Here is a 15,017-nt window from a genome sequence, read left to right on the forward strand (position 1 = left end):
ATCTTCAAGATGTTCATTGATGCACAGACTTAGCCTGATCATTTAGAGTACCTATGATGCTGTAAGTATAATCCCCATCATCATTTAATGTCCTCTCCGAAGAGGGAGGCTTTGTGTTTCCATCATGGGCGGACCCAGGTTCTGGCCCATGGAACTTGGTAGGCTCAAGCATGGGAAATACTCACTCTCTGTAAGGAGTAAAGGGCTCCTTTCCTTAGTCTTCTATTTTCAAAAACGGAATAGCACAAGGTGGCCTTAGCAAGGAGCACCCCCTCAACCTTATCCCACCCCACCCCGCCCCTCGCCGCCAGACATTCCAGGACCCTGTGCCCAAGACAAACTATTTAAGTTCTGCCCGGCCTGGGGGCCATGGCTTACATGCACACTGGGCCAGTTTCACAGACAAGGAGGTGAACCATCTCCCAGGCCCAGAGGCCAGTCTGGCTGTTGGGAGAGAGCCCTGCAGAGTATCGGGTTCAGCACTTGAGGTCTGTCTACCCTGAGACACATACTGTAATTGCAAACCTGGAGCACCTGCAAAACTCCCTGGGCTTTACTGTCTGCTTCCAGGTGTGACGTCAGGCTGACCTGGCCAGATGGACCTGGCTGCCGAGCGCAAGGTTAATGAGTCCATTCCGCTGAATTACTAGAATATTCTCAAAGGGGTTTCATACCAGATGAGCGGGGCTTCCCAGGCAGCGCTAGTGGTAAAGCACCTGCCAAAGCGGGAGACGTAAGAGACACAGTTTCGATCCCTGGCTTGGGAAGATTCCCTGGAGGAGGGCATGGCAACCCACTCCAGTATTCTTGCCTGGAGAATCCCATGGACAGAGGAGCCTGATGGGCTACAGTCCATAGAGTCCCACAGAGTTGGACATGACTGAAGCGGCTTAGCATGCACGCATACTCCAGATGAGTAGCTTGAACTCAGGATGTAGCAAGCCAGGTACAGCTCACACCTGGCTCCTCCCCCAAGAAAGAACTCCGTGAGGATCCCTCCAACTTTAATTAATGAACTAAGTGGGACTCTCCGGGGAATACTGACCCCCACTGGATACTCAGCTGCTGCTGCTGTCGGTAAGTCGCTTCAGTTGTGTCCGACTCTGTGCGACCCCATAGATGACAGCCCACCAGGCTCCCCCGTCCCTGGGATTCTCCAGGCAAGAACACTGGAGTGGGTTGCCATTTCCTTCTCCAATGCATGAAAGTGAAAAGTCAAAGTGAAGTCGCTCAGTCGTGTCCGACTCTTGGCGAGCCCATGGACTGCAGCCCATCAGGCTCTTCGGTCCATGGGATTTTCCAGGCCAGAGTACTGGAGTAGGGTGCCATTGCCTTCTCCGGGATACTCAGCAAGGGCTGCCAAACTGGGATAAGAGATGTCACCTGTAGCTGTTAGCTTCCTTTCACCTGTTTCATTGCCTTCCTTACTCTCCTGAGGCAGAGCAGAACCCCATATTAATGAACCCATCACAAGCTGAGTCACGAGGCTTCGGTTAATACAGAATTAGAGCCTTTAGCTGAAGCAGCTGATCTGCAAATATGTTAAGGGTTTCCAGAGCCTTTGGCAATAGGTCCTATAGGTTTCCTGAATCACCAGCAGAATATGGAGGTAGCTTAAAGATTCTCAGCGGCTCTGCAACATCTGGATGCCCAAATCTTGCCAGAGTTGTGAGGTGGTTGGCCCACACTGTGCGTGTCTCCATGGACAGGACTGAAGCTGACTGAAATGACTGAGGGGACTCACTTGTGAAGATCATGCAACTCCAGCTTAATGGCCAGACAGCTTCCTTCTGCACAAATTAGGAGCACATTTTGGTGACACTGTGCCATTTAATTGGCCCTTATAATTACTTCTGGAGTAAAGAGTTGTATGAGTGTTACACAGAGGATTGGAATGTGTCCTATTCATTCTGATAATGTGTGTTGAGCCAAAAGGAGGAGGGAGGGAAGATAAAGAGGAGACTCCTAGAATCTGGTTAAAGCAGAAAGTGGAGACCCTAGGTTGCCAGCCTCATGCAGGCATAAGGCTGCAGAGATAAGGACAGACCTAGAGGCATCCCCAGGGTCCACCAGCTGTATGGACAGTGTGTACTGATGTACAGTCGAACCTCCTGCACAACACAATGCACAGTACAAATCACTCAGCTATTAAAAAACCAAAAGAATGAAATAATGTCGTTTGCAGCAACATGGATGGAGCTGGAGGTTACTGTACTGAGCAAAGTAAGTCAGAAAGAGAAAGACAAGTACCACACAATACGACTTATATGTGGGATCTAAAATATGGCACAAATGAATGAAACAGAGACTCACAGAGAACAAAATTCTGGCTGCTGAACCAAAATGAGAAGAGTAAGTGTGCAGCTCTGGTGGAAATTGATGGTATTAATATTTGGCCAGAAGATCCAAAGAAAGCCTGAATCCCATCTCACCAATCCCTTCTCCCGCTGTGAGCCTCCTGAGAGTGCATCCAAACGCCGAGAAGAGCAAAAGGACACTCGTGTCATTTGATAGCTGGACCAGAGTCTGAAGCCCTCCTGTGCAGACCTTTCTAACCACAGCCCAGTTGGAGCAGGCAGTTTAGATGCTCCCTCAGCCTGAGGCTCAGTCTTGAGGTCTTGTCCCCTTCTGGTGAGTTCCGCGGCATAGGAAGTCATGAACAGCTTGCTCAGGCCAGTCCTCAATGCGGGGCAGGGCAGAGTGCAGCCTGATTCTAGTGCATTAAGTGAGAGACAGAGCATGGCTGCCTGTATCTTTAAAAGGCAGAGACGGGTGCACTCTCAGTTTCCTGGAATCTGGCCAAATTAGCACCTTCTCCTTTCTGAAGGAATTTGAAGGGAGTAGGTAGACAGCCGAGCACAGAAGTGGGTGGGGTTACAGATAACAATTATAATCAGTTAACCTGGAGCTAGATGCTCTAAAACAATGCCATAAACATGAACCAGACATGGAGCATGGATATTTGAATGGAGAAGAGAAAATTATTATTCCTATCTGTGGCTAATATATACAAGAGAATGGGCTAAAAAGCTATGTCCATATTTCAGTTGTTTTCTTAAAGTACCTTTCAGAGTTGGAGTGGGTTTATTACAGAAACAAAGTTGCTGACTCAAGGTGTGGGCGCAAGGCTTTCCAGAGGGCTTGGGCTCATGATACCTGTGGCTGCCCCTTTCATGGTTACTGTTTTAAAATTTTTACTAAATTAGCTAAAAAAATTAGCATTTTGTTGGGTTTGCTTTTTTTTTTTTTTAATAAAAAATCCAGGCTTCCTCTGGATCTTCTGGCCAATTCTATCAATTTTCATCAGAACCACACACTTAATTCTTCTCATTTTGGTTCGGGCCCGCAGGATTTCACTTTCCTCCCATGCGGCGGGATCAGAGCAGAGTGAGCACCCGCTTCTGGACGCTGTGGTCCCTCCTCATTCTCTCTTCTTTGGCGGGCACGCGTGGCAAGGGGCTGGAACTTCTGGAGCGCCAGCCCCCTCACCCCCCAGCCCACATCCTCTCCCGGCTTCTCTCACTGTCAGTCCTGAGCTGTCGCCAAGGCGTGGGCTTCATAGCTTCGGTGGCGCCAGGCACTAGGGGCAAGCCAGATCTCGGCGCCTCCCACCTCACCCCCACCCCTCCTCTGTTTTTTTCCTGTTCTGGCAGGAATGGGCCGACTTTCCCTCCCTCAGTTTCATGAGGGAGAAGGAGGCAGCTCCAGATTAAGTGACGAAGAATCAATAAACCGATCCCTCTATCTGTTCCATGGTTTGCAGTCGATGAGGATGGTAGCTGCCTTCTGCGCACACGCTGGGGAGAGGAGCCGGAGCCGAGTTCTTGTTGGACTTCCGGGGCTGTCCCTTAGGGGCGTGGCCATAGAGGGCTCTGGGCAGTGATCTGGGAGCATCTTCCAGCCTTTAGAGGTGGTTATGGATGTCCATCCTGAGTGTCTCCTTCACCCCACCAGACCTCAAAGGAGACCGGGAGACGGGGATGCAAAGCTAGAGGAAAAACTAAAACTTACGGCGAAATCCTCACAAGCTATTTGGACAGTTTCATGCAGCATGAATCATTATAAGCTTGTCTTTCATAGAAAAAAGGTGTTGGGGAATCGTAATGGCTCTGATACCTGCAGGAAGGGGCAGTACCATGGCCATCCAACAGCAAGCAGCTTGGAAGAAGCCAAGGCAAGTAAAACTTCCAAAATTCGGTATTCGATCACAATGCAAATTAATTTGGGGTAAGTTTGATCTGCTCTGGAAAGTAGCTAAAGCCTCTAAAAGACTTTAACAGAAAAACACCTTGTTTTGTCCTGATTTTAACAGAGGTGTCTCGTAAGTTTTCCTGTTGATATGGTAGCTGTTGGTTTTACATTTCTATTATTTTTACCATGTTAAGTAAGTGTTCTTCTGTATCTACATTTTAAAGCATTTTAATCTGTATTTTGATTTTTAACAGTATTTATAGTTAAAGTTTTATTTCTCCAAATCTATTAAAGGAAATTACTCTAGCATAACATTACTGGTTTTTCCCTCCTACTCTCAGAGCTTTGCAAATGAGTCTCTTGGGAGAAGAGTAGGCATTTTGCAATTCACACACTACTTGCTTGCTATGTAAATGACAGGATCCAAGAGAAAATGGTTCTATTTCTGATGTTTTTGGTATGTTTGTCAGAGACAGGAAATCCTAATAGAGAAAGCAAAAATTTGGTGGCGGTGGTGGTGGGGCGTTTAGATTTAGATCTTAATTAGCCTTGATTTTACAAAGGCACGTTTTAAATTTACTAATTTCTGTTACCTAAGGAACATGAAAGATAATGCTGTTCATATCTGGAAGCTGTCTAGATAGTAGATTATCACTCAGACAAGTAACTAATTGAAATTCACCATGAAGGGAAATTAAAATTAATGGCAGTTGTTCCTTTCAGCAGATTACGACATAGAGTTCACAGATCCATTTTAACTGCTCATAGCAATAAAAACAAACCAAAATTGCCTAGAAGGTCTAGAAGAAAGAACTTTTCAATATTTTTCAATCTCCCTTTTTTCTTCTAATGTTTCCTAATTAGAAAATACTTTGAAATTCCTTTGTTCTCTATGATAGATTATATCCTCTTTCCCCAGCGTGTGGTTGTGTGCCATCATCGTGTGCTGCAGCCTTGAAAATGATGACGACTACACCCTCCACTCTTTTCCTGTCTTTCATTCCTAAGCACCACACAGTGCCCACTGCCAAGAGGACCTTCCCTTCTTCTATGATTGCCCAATAGAAACCCCTGGGAATGCTGGAGACTTTGAACCAGGATTAGATATTACAGAGTAGCATTAAAATAAGTGGGCACTTACCATGGAGCCCTAATAATCCACCATTCTGTTTTATTTCTTTAGGGTAAGTTTTGTTGTCTTCTCTTGGTCTTCTTTTTAACTGTGTTCAACAGTTCTATGTACAACATATTATGTTTTGAGGCTTAGTGTGACTTCCAAAGTTCAACCTGGTGTAACTCGGATCTGTTTCCTCTGTGTGCTATTGTCTAAGGTTTGCTAGGATTCCAGGAATCTCAGTCCTTTCAAGGCTTTGATCAGGAGGTTCCTGTCCATCTTGCCTGAAAGTTAAGCTGTCAGTCCATCTGCTAGCCCTCATGCTACTCTACCCTTGCGCTGATCAGTAGACTCTCTTCCCTTTCTGTGTGCACAGTTCTAGTTACACTTGGCAATGGAATTCATCATTGCAATAAGTCTTGCTTGTTTGAAAAGAATTTATGATTTTGGAGTTGAAAACAAAGAATCTGGTTCAAGAAAATAAACTAGCATTTAGAGACTACCTAATATATCTCAGATATGCAGATGATACCACACTTACAGCAGAAAGTGAAGAAGAACTAAAGACCCTCTTGATGAAAGTGAAGCAGCAGAGTGAAAAAGTTGGCTTAAAACTCAACATTAAGAAAATTAAGATCATGGCATCTGGTCACATCATTTCATGGCAAATAGATGGGGAAGCAATGGAAACAGTGACAGACTTTATTTTCTTGGGCTCCAAAATCACTGCAGATGGTGACTGCAGCCATGAACTTAAAAGACGTTTGCTCCTTGGAAGAAAAGTTATGACCAACCTAGACAGCATATTAAAAAGCAGAGACATTACTTTGCCTACAAAAGTCCGTCTAGTCAAAACTTTGGTTTTTCCAGTAGTCATGTATGGATGTGAGAGTTGGACCATAAAGAAAGCTGAGTGCCAAAGAATTGATGCTTTTGAATTGTGGTGTTGGAGAAGACTCTTGAGAGTCCCTTGGACTGCAAAGAGATCCAACCAGTCCATCCTAAAGGAAATCAGTCCTGAATATTCATTGGAAGGACTGACGCTAAAGCTGAAACTCCAATACTTTGGCCACCTGATGCAAAGAACTGACTCATTTGAAAAGACCCTGATGCTGGGAATGATTGAAGGCGGGAAGAGAAGGAGACAACAGAAGATGAGATGGTTGGATGGCATCACTGACTCAATGGACATGAGTTTGAGTAGGCTCTGGGAGTTTGTGATGGACAGGTAAGCCTGGTGTGCTGCAGTCCATGGGGTCGCAAAGAGTTGGACATGACTGAGTGACTGAACTGAACTGAATATATCTCACACACAGATTATAAAACCTTTGATCAACTCATCTCATTTAATTTAACCTGGAAAACAAATGTACAAGGTGTTTGATTTTTATGGAAGTATAAAATAATCTTCTAGGTCACTTGTATAATTAGGAACAATGATTTGGGTTTCAAAGCCCATGCCCTTTCTCTCACCAAGCTGGAAAAGGTTAGGCATATGTAAACACGGCAAAAGTGGATAAAATAACATGGGATCAAGCAGACTGCCTTGAGGTAAAGCCTAAAGAACCACTGAGAGTTATAAAAATGTGAATCATTACAAGTATTAATAATAATTGAAAAAATAATGGAAAAGTTACGATGTGTCAGGCACTGGAATTATAATCTCCTTACCACTAGGCAGGTACCAGGCGTCACCAAGGACTGGTGAGGTTAGGAGCCTCACTCAGGTTCTCTAATCTGGGCCTGTCTTCCCACCTGCAGGGTCAGATGCTCCCCACCTCTCTGTCCACTGGTGTGTGGTGTGTCAAGACACTGCTGGGAACACAGTGTGGTGTTCATGTCTGCAGCCATGCCTGTAGCTATGCTGATTCTCAGGTGGGATTAAGTGGGGGGAGTAAAATTGTCAGGGCTGGAACTCAAAAGTTCATCTCTTAGTTGTGTCTGACTTTTTGTGACCCCATGGACTGAAGCCCACCAGGCTCCTCTGTCCATGTGATTCTCCAGGCAAGAATACTGGAGTGGGTAGCCATTCCCTTCTCCAGGGGATCTTCCTGACCTATGGATTAAATCCAGGTTTCCTGCATGGCAGGCAGATTCTTTACTGTCTAAGCCACCAGGGAAGACCTAAGAACTCTCCATTGTTTCATCACTCTAGGTCTTTCTTCCAATTCCACATCATCTCTAAGCCCACTTTATTGTCAAAGGGTGAGAGCTTCTGGAAAACAAGAGTTATTAAACCCAGGTATGTTTTCAGTTAAAAAAGCAAACAGGACTTCCAATTTGAGAAAGAGCAAATTTGTGTAATTCAGACCAAACCTCCCATTGAAGACAAGGAGAAAAGCTGAGTCAAGCTGTAAATCATGAGTTCATTTGATGATACTTAACCCAAACAAAGCTAAACTTCATTGTTCCTTTTTGGAAGATACTAGAAAATTAACTTATCACTATAAAATCCAGTAAATGAAAGGGGAAAAATCAAGCATTCTTCTTTGATTTTCCTTTACAAGGTAATCAATAGTTGATAAAAAGAAGTTTCTCTTTATAGTATTCTTAATAGTCCAGATAATAAGCTAAGAGGCATGAAGGAATTAGAATATCACCATTTCATAGTCCCCATTGAATAAATGGGTCTGGGTGTTAATTATAAATGACTGCTAACATCACAAAAAGACAGACAATCAGGGTAAGTTTAGATACTACAAAACTTACTCTTCTTACTGAGATTCAGTCAGTTTTTCTTGCATAAATTTACCCAGAGTTCCCAAAAGCCCTTAGTTAATTTCCAGAGTTTCAAAAGTATTTATTCTAATACTTTTTGCACTTTTGATTGTTCCTTTGTGAAGGAGTGAATTTCCCAAGGTCCTTACTCCACTTTCAGTAATGACACTCAGATTTTGTTTATTTTTAAAATATATTTGTCCAGACATTTCACAGTAAAGGAAACACAAAGTGCTCTCAAATATATGAAAAGATGCTCAACCCCAATTATGAAACGATGTCAAAAGCTTTCTGTAAGCATTTACGATGAAACAGTGATTGTATTAATGTATTGTCTGAGCCTGATATAATATCTGAAAAGAATGAAATAAATATTCAGACACAGTTTCAAAAAAAAAGAATAAAGAAAAACTGATCATGTCTCTTCAGGCTAAAGATAATTGCAATGAACATATTAGTGGGTTCCCTGTCAATACTGTTCTTATGCAAGTAGACAGACGGGCTGATGACTGACTATGGCAGAGTATTTGAAGAGATAATGGGTGAAAACTTCCTAAATTTAATGAAAAACATTGATCTACACATTTGAGAAGCTCAGTGAATACAAGTATAGGAAATTCGTAGAGATCTATATGTAGGCATAAAATTGAACTGTCAAAGCCAAAGACAAAAAGAAAATTGTTGAGATTAGAATTCATGTAGTGTCCTTACTACAATAAAATTTTTTATATTTAAATTTTTAATATTTTAAAAATTTAATGTTTCTAATATTTAACTTTTAATTTAGAATTTTTAAAAACAAAGAAGGAGAAATTAAGACATTTCAAGATAAACAAGAATGATGAATTTGTCACTAACATTCTTGCCCTAAAGGAAATACAAAAGGAAGTTCTTCAGGCACTAAAGGACTCTAGGTAGTAACTTAAATCAACAAGAAGAAATAAAGATCATTAGTAAAAGTAACTACATAAGTAAATATAAAAGACAGTAAATGTATTTTTTCCTTTGTAACTCTTTTTTCCCTTATTTAAAAGACATCTGCATAAAACAATACTTATAAATCTATATTGATAGACACAATATGTATAAAGATATAATTTGCAACAATAACAATACAAAAGAGATGTGGGATTGGATCTATATAAGAGTAAAGATTTTAGATACTATTGAAATTAAATTGGTATTAATCTGAACTCAGTTCAGTACGGTTCAGTCGCTCAGTCGTGTCCAACTCTTTGCAACCCCATGAATGGCAGCACGCCAGGCCTCCCTGTCCATCACCAACTCCTGGAGTTCACCCAGACTCATGTGCATTGAGTCGGTGATGCCATCCAGCCATCTCATCCCCTGTTGTCCCCTTCTTCTCCTGCCCCCAATCCCTCCCAGCATCAGGGTCTTTTCCAATGAGTCAACTCTTCGCATGAGGTGGCCAAATATTGGAGTTTCAACCACAGCATCAGTCCTTCCAATGAACACCCAGGACTGGTCTCCTTTAGGATGGACTGGTTGGATCTCCTTGCAGTCCAAGGGACTCTCAAGAGTCTTCTCCAACACCACAGTTCAAAAGCATCAATTCTTTGGCGCTTAGCTATCTTTCACAGTCCAACTCTTATATCCATACATGACCACTGGAAAAACCATAGCCTTGACTAGATGGACCCTTGTTGGCAAAGTAATATCTCTGCTTTTTAATGTGCTATCTAGGTCGGTCATAACTTTCCTTCCAAGGAGTAAGTGTCTTTTAATTTCATGGCTGCAATCACCATCTGCAGTAGACTGTTATAAATTAAGATGTTAATTGTTTAACACAAAAGAAGGCAGTAATAGAGGAATAGAAGGACAAAAATGACATATGTAGAAAAGAAATAATAAAATGAGAACCATAAATTGTACCTTATCAGTAGTTACATTAAATGCTAATGGATTAAATTCTTCAGCTAAAAGATGGGAATGCAACTATATGCTGCCTAGATTCAAAGAGACAAATAGGTTGAAAATACAAAGGTGGAAAAAGGTATATCATTCAAATAGCAACCAAAAGAGAGCCCAAGTGGCTATATCAGAAAAAATAGACTTTAAGACAAAAATTGTTGTTGAAGACAAAGAAGAACATTTTATAGTAATAAAAGGGACAATCCATAAAACATTTATATGTGATCCTAACAGCAGAGCCCCAAAACACATGAAGTAAAAATTGACAGATTTGAAGGGAGAAGTAGACAATTGTGAAGTACTTGGAGACTTCAGTACCCCATTTTCAATAATGGTGTGGTACAGTAAGAAATAGATTTGCTCCTTTTCCTCAGTTCTTGGTACAAAGCCGGTAAAACCTTTGGAATTTCCTGATAGGAGTGTCTTTTGTTATTTACAAGGAGCCTCATTTGAGAACACCCAAGTTTATGCTAATTAAGGTAACTTAGGTGCAGTTCCTACATCCTGCAGCCTCAGGATGGAGTTGGTTGCCAGGAAGACTAAGTGATTAGGGTTGGGACTTTCAGCCCGACTCATTGATCCCAGGGAAGGGGCTGGTGCTAGAGATTAAAGTTCTATAAAAACTCTGGGTCAACAAGATTTGATGAGCTTCTGGATTGGTGAGTAAATCCACAAGGTGGGAGAGTGGCAACCTCAGTTCCATGAGAATGAAGCTAATGTACGTGGAGTACTTCCAAACTCTGCCCTAGGTACTTCTTCATCTGGCGGTTCCTCTACATCCTTTATAATAAACTGGTCAGTGTAAGTAAATGTGTCTCTAAATTCTGTGAGCCAGTCTAGCAAATTAAACAAACTCAAGGAGAGGTTTGTGGGAACCTCTGACTTATAACTGGTCAATCAAAGGCAGAAGTAACAACCTGGACTTGTGATCGGTGGAAGCAGTCTTGTGAAGACTGAGCCCTTAACTTGTGGAATCTGACACTATCTCCAGGTTGATAGTGTCAGAACTGAGTTAAATTTGCGGGACACCCAGTCAGCATCCACTGAGAACTGGAGAATTGCTTTGTGGTATTGTAAAACACTCCACAAATGGATAGAACAACTAGGCAGGAGATCATCAAGAAAACAGAAGGCTTGAATAATGCTACTAACCAACTAGGCCTAACAGACATCTGTAGAACACACCGCTCAACAACAGCAGAACTCACATTCTTCTCAGAGCACATGGAACGCTCTCTAGGGTGGACCATATGTCAGGCCATAAAACAAAGCCCAATAACATAAAAGGATTGGAATCAAACAAGGTATGTCCTCTGTCCAGAGTGGAACTAAATTGGAAATTACTAGCAGAAGGAAATTTGGGACATTCACACTGTGTGGAAATTAAGTAATAACTCAGTGGGTCAAAGAAAAAATCATAAGAGAAATTAGAAAACACCTTGAAATGAATGAAAATGAAAATACAATATACATTAAATACAATATACATTATGGGATGTTGTGAAAGCTAAGCTGTGCTTGGAAAGCTACTTATAGCTGAAAATGCCTGCACTACAAAAGAAGGATCTCAAATACAAATCCTAATATTGTACCTTAAGATATCAGAAAAAAGACCAAACCGAACCCAGAGTAAGCAAAGGGAAGGAGATAAAAATCAGGACAGAAATAAACAAAGTAGAGAATTGAAAAACAATACAGAAAATAAATGAAATCAAAAGTTGATTCTTTGAAAAGATCAACAAAATCGACAGACCTTTAGCTAGACTAACCAAGTTAAAAGAGAGATGATTCAAATTGCTAAAATCAGGAAAGAAAGAGGGGATATTATTACTCACCTTGTAGGAACAAAAATAATTATAGGAGACTATTATAAACAATTGTATGCCAATGAAGTAGAAAGCCTAGGTGAACTGGATAAATTCCTACAAAGATACAAACTACCAAAAATTACTCAACAATAAATAGAAAATCCGCATAGACCTCTAACAAGAAAAAGATTGAATCAGCAATCAAAACATTCCTGCAAAGGAAATCCCAGGACCAGATGGCTTCACCAGTGAGTTCTACCAGATTTTCAAAGATGAATTAACACCAATTTATCACAATCTCTTCCCAAAAAGTAAAAGAGGAGAGAATACTTCCTAACTCATTCTATGAGGTCAGTATTACCTTGATACCAAAACCAGACAAAGATATCCTAAGGAAAGAAAACTAGAGACCAATATCTCTTATGAATATAGAAGCAAATATCTTCAACCAGATACTAACAAACCAAATCCAGCAGCATATAAAAAGGATTTATTCCAGGAATGATATTTCATTCAATATAGGGAAATGAGTCAATGTAATACACCAGGTTAACAGACTAAAGCAGGAAAAATCCATATGATCATCTCAATAGATGCAGACAAAGCATTTGACAAAATCTAATACCCTTTATATCAATAACCTCAGATATGCAGATGACACCACCCTTATGGCAGAAAGTGAAGAGGAACTTAAAAGCCTCTTGATGAAAGTGAAAGAGGAGAGTGAAAAAGTTGGCTTAAAGCTCAACATTCAGAAAACTAAGATCATGGCATCCGGTCCCATCACTTCATGGGAAATAGATGGGGAAACAGTGGAAACAGTGTCAGACTTTATTTTTGGGGGGCTCCAAATCACTGCAGATGGTGACTGCAGCCATGAAATTAAAAGACACTTACTCCTTGGAAGGAAAGTTATGACCAACCTAGATAGCATATTCAAAAGCAGAGACATTACTTAGCCAACAAAGGTCCATCTAGTCAAGGCTATGGTTTTTCCAGTGGTCATGTATGGATGTGAGAGTTGGACTGTGAAGAAAGCTGAACATCGAAGAATTGATGCTTTTGAACTGTGGTGTTGGAGAAGACTCTTGAGAGTCCCTTGGACTGCAATGAGATCCAACCAGTCCATTCTAAAGGAGATCAGCCCTGGGTGTTCTTTGGAAGGAATGATGCTAAAGCTGAAATACCAGTACTTTGGCCACCTCATGCAAAGAGTTGACTCATTGGAAAAGACTCTGATGCTGGGAGGGATTGGGGGCAGGAGGAGAAGGGGATGACAGAGGATGAGATGGCTGGATGGCAACACTGACTTGATGGACGTGAGTCTGAGTGAACTCTGGGAGTTGGTGATGGACAGGGAGGCCTGGCGTGCTGCAATTCACGGGGTCGAAAAGAGTTGGACGTGACTAAGTGACTGAACTGAACAGAATACCCTTTATGAAAATGTTCAGTACACTAGGAAGAGAAAGAAACTTCCTCAGACTGATAAAGGGCACCTGTGAAAATTCCACAGCTTGCAACATACTTAAATGGGGAAAGACTGAAAGTTCTCCTGCAAAATTAGGAATAAGACAAGGATGTCAGCTCTCTCCATTTCTATTCAACATTGTCCTAGAAACTCTAGGAAGGGCCATTAGATGAGGAAAAAAATAAAAGACATTCAGATTGGCAAGGAGGAACTAAAACTATCTCTATTGCAGGTGACATGATCGTGACCTTGAAAGACAGGTGCTGGAATGGTTCCTGGCCATCTTCTAGCCTCATTAGCTTCTGTTGAGGACCAGTTTAGCCATGAAGTCTTGACAACCTCCTGCTCCCCAGCAGTACCTGCTACTGAGGTGAGGCTGCCAGTTGTCAGGTTCACACTACCTTTCTCCTCCTGTCCCAAGGTTAGGGCCTCTTTGGGTTGGCTGACCCTCTTGCCCGTCCTGCTCCACCACATGGGGGACACAGTCCTCTGGGAAGCTTCCTTAGGTCCACCCACCAAGATGCCTCACTCGGCCATGGATACAGCACATCCCAGGTGCCACTTTGGAGGTAGATTTTCTAACTTCCCCGGCTACCCCTGGTGGTGCTAGACCCCAGCTTTCCCAGAAAGAGAAAGAGTGAGCAAGTTTTTTGAGTCAGGACATGGAAAGAAGGTCATGTGAAGATGTGAAGAGCCTGAAGACATGGGGATGGGGACACTAGTTTATAATGGATCAATATTCCAAGGGATAATTCCCATCCCATTATTGGAAAAGGTTGGGAAGGGCAGCATTGGTGGAGGAAAGAATCAGAGAAGAAATCACAGCATGGTGTGGGTGGGGCAGATGTGAAAGGTTTCATTGGCAGAGGGAACTGAACAGACCATGGCAGGGAGAAGGCTGGTGCAGGAGCATCCCAGCTGTGAGGGGCCCGAGTAGCAGCGGCCCAAAGAGGCACACAGGTTGTGGGCCTGGTCAGCGGCATGAATTCTTTGCTCAGGGTTATAGACGGATTAGTGCCCAAAGAGAGAGAGCTGGAGACCAGGCACCCACGGGACTAGCACCAACCCTGGGGTTTGGAGAAAGAGGTTTAGTAGCTTCCAAGAAGTTCACTTTATGAAAGAAAGGGCAACGTTTCTGTTTAAAAAATTCCAACGTGTCATTCACTTACTGTTCTTCATAGAAATCATTTTCCTTCCTCCATCTTTCACCTGCAGCAGGAGCAGGAAGTCGATTGGAAGAGCCGGCAAGGGCATTCCCAGTGCCAGGCAGTTGTGCAGTTCAATTCAAATCAGTTCTACTCAACACAGATATCTTGGCTGCTCCCTCATTCTCAGCATGATGCTATCACTGTAGATTCAACCAGGATCTCATAATTGTGAACCTTTCCATCAAAACCATTGATTAAATGTGCAAATAAGTGGGTTTACTTGTTATTTCTTTTCTTCATATATATTTATAAATCAGAAAAAGGTCTTGGTCAGATCATGTGTCCTGACTTTGGACTCAGAAAAAAGACCAATACATCAACTCTCTGTTTATATAAATAATGTAGCTGACTGAGGTCCAGTCTGCCAGGTCTCACCAGAGTCAGGGCAGGAACAAGTGTAAAAATGGGTGTTATTGGCAGTGAGCACTGTAAGTTCAAAGACCGAGCTGTGCCTGGTTCAAAAGCTATAAAAGTGAAAACTGTACTTCCCACCCCCAAGGCCACTGGGCAAATACCCACTTGCCCTCTGAGGTCATTCAGTCTAGAGCTGCAAATTTTTATGATGTCTAAATAGGCAC

At 42.2% G+C, this 15,017-nt stretch overlaps 1 long non-coding RNA gene across 1 annotated transcript; it reads left to right on the forward strand.

The window, feature by feature from the left end:
• Nucleotides 1-7,447: 7,447 nt before the first annotated feature.
• On the forward strand, nt 7,448-14,654 carry LOC112448755 (uncharacterized). Its single transcript, XR_003037114.2, has 3 exons — nt 7,448-7,547; nt 13,464-13,601; nt 14,447-14,654. It is a non-coding gene; the product is annotated as an uncharacterized lncRNA (long non-coding RNA).
• Nucleotides 14,655-15,017: the final 363 nt, after the last annotated feature.

Source organism: Bos taurus, chromosome 11 (genome assembly GCF_002263795.3).
Source record: "Bos taurus isolate L1 Dominette 01449 registration number 42190680 breed Hereford chromosome 11, ARS-UCD2.0, whole genome shotgun sequence".
Taxonomy (NCBI): domain Eukaryota; kingdom Metazoa; phylum Chordata; class Mammalia; order Artiodactyla; family Bovidae; genus Bos; species Bos taurus.